Source organism: Mus caroli, unplaced genomic scaffold (genome assembly GCF_978045245.1).
Source record: "Mus caroli unplaced genomic scaffold, Mus_caroli_1 scaffold_6, whole genome shotgun sequence".
Classification (NCBI taxonomy): Eukaryota; Metazoa; Chordata; class Mammalia; order Rodentia; family Muridae; genus Mus; species Mus caroli.
In genome coordinates, this window is record NW_028227261.1 from 121,331,347 (window position 1) to 121,338,402 (window position 7,056).

The window sequence follows — 7,056 nt, forward strand, 5'->3', positions numbered from 1 at the left end:
CAAAAGGAATACTGCATTAAGCTTGGCCGGTGTCTTAAGCAACCATGTTCAGTAACTAATATAGCTATGTGTTATTGCTTTTTTGATGTTTTTCTGGTACTCCCGAGGGTCCAGACTAAAAGCCCTCCCTGTCCTAGATTTTTTTTTTAAATCACATTCATCCAAAGTTGTAGGATTTATAACCAAAAGTGCTGCTTTGTTGAATCATCTCTTCAAAGCAGCAGGTGATGCTCTACAGAGGTCAAAGGTGTATCGAAGGAGTGTAATGAGCCTAGTGACGGCGATGAAGGCTCAGTACATAAGAGTGCTTACAGTGCAAACATGAGCTCCTGAGTCAGAGTTCCCAACACCCATGTGTAAAAATCCTGGGCATGGCCACACCCCTGTGACCCCAGCATCCTGAGGTCAGAGACAGGTGAATCCCAGGAACTCAATGGCCTCCAATCCCTGAAGAAATGGAGAGGTCCAAATCTTCAGTTTTAGTGAGGGATGCCACCTTGGGAGAAGATATACTTGTGGAGCGAGAGTCACCCTGCAGCCTTCTCCAGCACATGTCACACAAGCATAACCCTCTTTCCTCCATTAAAATAGAAACATTTTAAATGAAAAGAATAAAAAGCTAGCTTAGAGTGACAACGTGGCTAGGGAGATCTTCCTGAAAAATTTTGATCTATTTCATGCTTTTTTTCTCCCCCAAACAGGACTTCTGTTTTTAAAGTATTTTGAGATGCCCTTGTATCTGTTCTCATTTAGATGCTATAATTATTTTTACCTTTTCTCCCCTTGGAGACAGGGTTTCATTATATAGCATTGGCTGGTTTAGTACTCACAGTTGTAGCCCCAGGTAGGGTTGCAGTTGCAGCAATCCTCCCGCCTCAGACTCTGTAGCACTGGAATTACAGGCATGCGCCACCATGCTTCTCTATTTTACTGAAAAAAAAAAAAAAAAGTAGAGTTAAAACGATGCAATTGAAATCCCGGCCACAGAGCTGGAATGTAGATCCGTGACAGGGCACTAGTGAGCATGAGGCCTTGGGTTTGAGTGCCAGCATTGTGACGGTCCACAAGGAGGAGGAGGAAAAGGAGGAAGAAGAGGAAGAGAAGGAGGAGGAAATGAGAAATTGCAGGTCTATAAAGAATACTGGGAAAAGGAAAAAAGTCAGACTCCCTTTCAATTGTTAAAGCTTGCCTAAGCAGACAAACTTCTTAAGTCACTGTTATGTTATATTGAAAGTAGATGGGCTGTTGAGCTGGTTCAGTAGGTAAAGGAGCTTGTCAGCAAACCTGACAACCTGAGACAGATTCCAAGGACCCACACGGGGAAGGAGAGAGCAGACTTCACAAGTACAATGTGGCATATGCACGCCACACCCATACACATGCACAAACCAACAACATGTAATTACAGTATTAAAAGGGAAAGCAGAGGCGCACAGAAAATGGTACCTGATGTTTGGGTGTTTACTCCTAAGATTCATCTTGTTAAAATAGCTCAGAGCAGTGGTTGTCATTTGGAATCTAGGATTAGTAGCTAAGACTTTCCTGCTCATACTGTTTGCCCACCTTCTACTCTATCACTGCAGAGAACCTTTTCAAGTACTAGCATTACAGTCCATAAGCCACTTTGTGTTGCGTGACACTGTTCCTGGGGGTATGTGACCAAATATGTACTCACAACAGACCAAAGTACAGATACTACCAAAGTTCAGCTTGGTAAACGGATGAGTGTTGTTATGGTTACTTTACAGGGATGTGGGTGAGGGGTTATTTACAGGAGTAGAAATAACTCAGACCAAGTAGAATAACTCATTACCAAGGCTCACTCTGGTATCCTTAATAGCTCAGGAAAGCTGGGACTAGTTCACCGAACAACCTACAAGCAGCTCAACAAATTGGAAAGCATCTTCCAGGCAACTCAGCTGGTCTGAGCATCTTCCAGGCAGCTTAGTGTGTCCCATAGTGTCTCTCAGCAGTCTTTACAGCTTCTATGTGCATGAGGAGGAAGGTCTCTGTATATCAGGTCAGTTTCAGGGACTTCCTGAAGCCTCTGAGCTGTCTACTTCCGGAACATAAGGGACTTCTCTACAGGACAGAATCTTACCTTCTCTTGGAACAGACTGTGTGTTAATAGAGAGATCCCTTCAAAGATGGAGGCTTATCTGGAAGGAGATGATGACACAGGGCCATGCCAAACTGAGTCTCAGTTTTCATCGCTAGCTTTTAGGGAAAAGAGCAAGAGAGGAGACGATTATTTCTAGGTTGTCAGTAAAGTTTAGATCTAAGAGTGTGTGTGTGTGTGTGTGTGTGTGCGTGTGTGTGTGTGTGTGTGTGTGTGTGCGTGTGTGTGTGTGTGTGTGATATACGTGCTTTTACACATTTGTGGCACACGTGTGTGTGGAGACTAGAGGTCAGGTGTCCTCCTCGATCATTTCCTACCTTATCTTTTGAGACGTGGTCTCTTAAAGCCCCTGGAGCTCACTGGGCCAGCTAGATTTGCTGGTCAGCAAACTCCAGAGATCTTCTTCAGGGTTGGAGTTGCTGATACATGGGTGTTTACGTGGGTACTGAGTACTGGAACTCAGTCCTCATGCTTGCTTAGAAGCACTTTAGCCCTGGGAGTAGTCCTGACTTAAAAAGATGCCAAGGGTGTTTACCAGACTGAGTAGAACATGTTTACTATTCTGAATTAAATTAAATATATATATATATATATACATATATACATATATATATAATGCATGTGGCTGTGTAAGATAACTAGATTTTCTTCTATTTCTTCACTGAATCTAATTAGTGTTATCAAAAAGTCAAATCATAGCTGGGCGTGGTGGCGCACGCCTTTAATCCCAGCACTCGGGAGGCAGAGGCAGGCGGATTTCTGAGTTCGAGGCCAGCCTGGTCTACAAAGTGAGTTCCAGGACAGCCAGGGCTACACAGAGAAACCCTGTCTCGAAAAAAACCAAAAAAAAAAAAAAAAAAAGTCAAATCATGAAACAGAAGGGGTAGACTGAGAAGAAAGGAGAGAGGGAGAGAGGAAGAGAGGGACACACACAGACAAAGACACAGAGAGACAGAGACAGAGACTGACTTGCTGTATAATCCAGGCTGGCCCTGAGACTATCCTGTCTCCACCCTTCAAATACCAATTTACAGATGTGTGTCACCACACACGTCAAATTAGCATAAATTAACCAGATTAATTATCTGGCTTTGGTTTTGAGTGTCATAGAGGAGAACTATAACTAACTGAGAGATTAAGTTGTGCTTGGTCCTGTGCCTGTGCCTTGATGCATGTGGTAATTTGAAGAGTTAATGCTGCCGCTGCCCAGCAGATGGCGGTAATCCTCTGCTAGTGAGAGCAGCCCTAAACTACCCCAACCAGGTCATAACCTTAGTGTGGAAGGTGATAGGGAGGCTTGGTTTTGTTTGCTGGTTTTGTTGTTGCTGGTAGAGCTGTTTGGTGTGTTTGGTAGTAGGGATTGAGCCTGAGTCCCTGTGTTGCCAGTCAAATGCTCCACCACAGACCATATCCCCAGCTGATAGGAGATATATACAGGATGAATTATAATTCCTTCCCACTCACACACACTTTGTTTATAAGACACCATTTCATATAGCCCAGTTGGAGAATATATGATCACCTCTTTTATGAATGTTATACTTATGCTGTGGCTAGGAAATATGTCAAGCCCCATTCTATGATAACCTAAGCAGGAAGGGTTATGCCAATCTCTTTCAGAAGTCCATGAGAATATTGCTTAGTGTGAACTGAGATTTTGAATGCATTGGATGTGAGTGTTTCTTTTTAATTTGCCAAATCTTTAGGGTTGATTTACTGTATTCAAAACTACAGGTGCCTCTAGGTGTCTAGAGGTTCTTGTGTATTTTTTCTGGTATTTTGGAGGTGCCTAACTTCCAATTTTCTACTTTATTCATCTCCACTCACCCACCTGCTTACAGAGGCCTGTTCTAGAAGCCATGTCACCTATCCTAAGAGACATCATCTCTCAGCCTCCCTTGCAGAGGTGTCAAGTTGACTGTGTTCTGACCAAATACATGCGAATAGAAATAGAACAGGCGCGGAATAGCACCTGGAAGGACTTTTATTCAGCTTTTGTCCCATTGCCTATAGTTTAGATTGGTAGCTAGAATTCTGTGCCTTGGACTCAAAAGGATTCCTTGAGGAAGAAATCACAGATCAATGACAGCAGAATAGAAAAATACCACTTTGTCCCTGATGGCAGTAAACTTGTAGCTAATGCTAGACATCTTTTATGTAAAATTCTATCTTGCTAAATTATGTGTTATTTTGGTTTTTGAGTAAATGTTACTGAATTTTATATACCTATCTATCTGTACTGGCTGGTTTTGTGTGTCAACTTGACACAGGCTGGAGTTATCACAGAGAAAGGAGCTTCAGTTGAGGAAATGCCTCCATGAGATCCAGCTGTAAGGCATTTTCTCAATTAGTGATCAAGGGGGATGGCCCCTTGTGGGTGGGGCTATCTCTGGGCTGGTAGTCTTGGGTTCTATAAGAAAGCAAGTTGAACATGCCAGGGGAAGCAAGCCAGTAAAGAACATCCCTCCATGGCCTCTGCATCAGCTCCTGCTTCCTGACCTGCTTGAGTTTCAGTCCTGACTTCCTTTGATAATGAACAGGAATGTGGAAGTGTAAGCTGAATAAACCCTTTCCTCCCCAACTTGCTTCTTGGTCATGACGTTTGTGCAGGAATAGAAACCCTGACTAAGTATCTATCTATCTATCTATCTATCTATCTATCTATCTATCTAAACCCTGACTAAATATCTATCTATCTATCTATCTATCTATCCATCTATCTATCTTTGAGACAAGGTCTCACTATGTGGCCTTGGCTGTCCTGGAACTCACAATGTAGAGCAGTCTCATAGACTGGAGATCTTCCTGTTTCTGCCTTTTGTATGTTGACATTAAAGATGTGTACCACCACACCTCACCATAGCTTTTCCTTAAGATGGGTGTTAGGTATATACAGGGAAGAGGGTCATTTGAGGTTGTGGACTCTTGTGTCTTCTATGATATATGCAGTTGTTGAATCTCTATTGGCCAGGTGTCCCATGTCTATCAGAGCTATCTTCCTTGCATACCGAGCTTCTACTGACCACACTTATGGTTGCAATGTGTAGGCCAGGCAGATTCCCCCACATTCCTAAGATACCCCAGCTTATACCTTCTGAGGTAGCTAATGAAGGGTTCCTCTCAGGTGTGTTGGTTATGTGGAAAAAAGCCATGGTTCTGAAATCTGAATAGGTGGACTTGGTTTCATATTGTTGTTGTTGTTATTTGTTTTATGTAAGTGCACTGTAGCCTTCGTCAGATACACCAGAGGAGGGCATCAGATCTCATTACAGATGGTTGTGAGCCACCATGTGGTTGCTGGGATTTGAATTCAGGACCTTTGGAGGAGCAGTCAGTGCTCTTAACCACTGAGCTGAGCTTAACCACTGAGCTGAGCTTAACCACTGAACTTAACCAGCTGAGAATGCCAAGCACTCTGGCCAACCTCAGAATTCTTCAGTTGTATATCAGTGAGTATCATGGTAGTGACACAGCTCAGGCACAGAATTATCAAGTTCCACATTAATGCCCTTTGATGGGTTCTGCTCTTGGACACTGATGCTGGGAGTGGGGGGGTGGGGAATCACTCACCCCTGTAATGTCACTGCCTGGGCCTAGCTGTTTCCTGCTTATACTTTTTAGCTTGTGAGCATTCAGCTCATGTGCTCTCCACAACCTCCTCCTAGAGCTGTCTGTCACCCTAGCTCTGAGGCAGGTTGAATTCAGGCTGACTGACTGGTAACTCTTCCCTGATCTCAGTTTCAAACAGTAGATTTCGTGTCAGGACGGCACCAGCCACAACCCTCAGAGGTCTGGCAACTCCTCTTCATGGCTGATTGGAGTGGTGAATTGGTTAAATTGTTTGAGCTCCCTCCCAGCAGGTGATTAAGCCTCCAGCCACCCACCCAGAGCTCTCTGGATTTGCAAATGAGACACACAATTGCCAACTAATTTTGATGTCTTGACTAGCTCAATGGTTAGGCATTTCTCTCTTTCTTTCTTTCTTTCTTTCTTTCTTTCTTTCTTTCTTTTCTTTATGTCATTAGTTCATTTACAATTTTTTCTAGTATAAGAGTTCAAGAGTTTAATCCAATTTTTAGATCATCTCTTAAACTTTCTTCATTCTGTTAAAGGGATGAATTAAATATCCTTATTTTTTTAAGTAGCTGGTGTCTTACTATAAAGAAAGGTGCGGCAAATCCAGATCCAAAGTACACGGTCATCATAGCCAGTACCCGCCACTTACTTTCCACTGAAAATGGCAAATTCTTCCCTGGACCCTCCTCATAGTGGCTGTGACAGACCATGGAGGTGGTGAACCTCTGAATACTCTGGTCCAACATGTCGCCGCTGGAAGTTCTGCGAGGGACACAGACACGGAAGGCGGAAGGAATGGCCGTACCATCTAACTCTCCTTTCTTCTGGTTAGGCATTTCTAAACCTCCCTACAGCTAGTACACACTTCCCTCTTGTATTTCTGAGTTAACATCTTTTAAAATCTATATTTCATCTCTGCTACCTCAGACATAATTGGGGGGAGTGGCCCCTAGGGCCACTTTTCCAGTATCTTACTTGTCAGCAGCCTTCCTCTCCATCAAGGTGATTCTCTTCTGTTCTTCTCTTCCTCAGTCAATTGTTTGTGTAATCTAAGAGTCCTGCCTCCAGCCACCTGCCCAGTCATTGGCTGTATGGCAATTCTTTATTACCAATCGAAGCCAGCTGTGGGAAGGGACCTTCAATGTCTGGAAGTGCAGCTTTTGGGAGCCGAATTTAGACAAAGCATTACAACCATTTTCTAACATCCCCATTTTTCTGTCCAAATTAAAAAAAAAAACCTCTTCTCTTAGACATAAATTGAGCACAACCATAACAATTATGTCAATTACAAAGTATGATTAATACTTAACCTCCAGTCCATCCTATTTGTCAATTAGATAAAGTACCCTGTCATCTATCAT

At 43.1% G+C, this 7,056-nt stretch overlaps 1 pseudogene; it reads right to left on the reverse strand.

The window, feature by feature from the left end:
• Positions 1-6,161: 6,161 nt before the first annotated feature.
• Positions 6,162-6,456, reverse strand: LOC110293788 (cytochrome c oxidase subunit 7C, mitochondrial pseudogene; annotated as a pseudogene).
• Between the last annotated feature and the right edge of the window lie 600 nt (positions 6,457-7,056).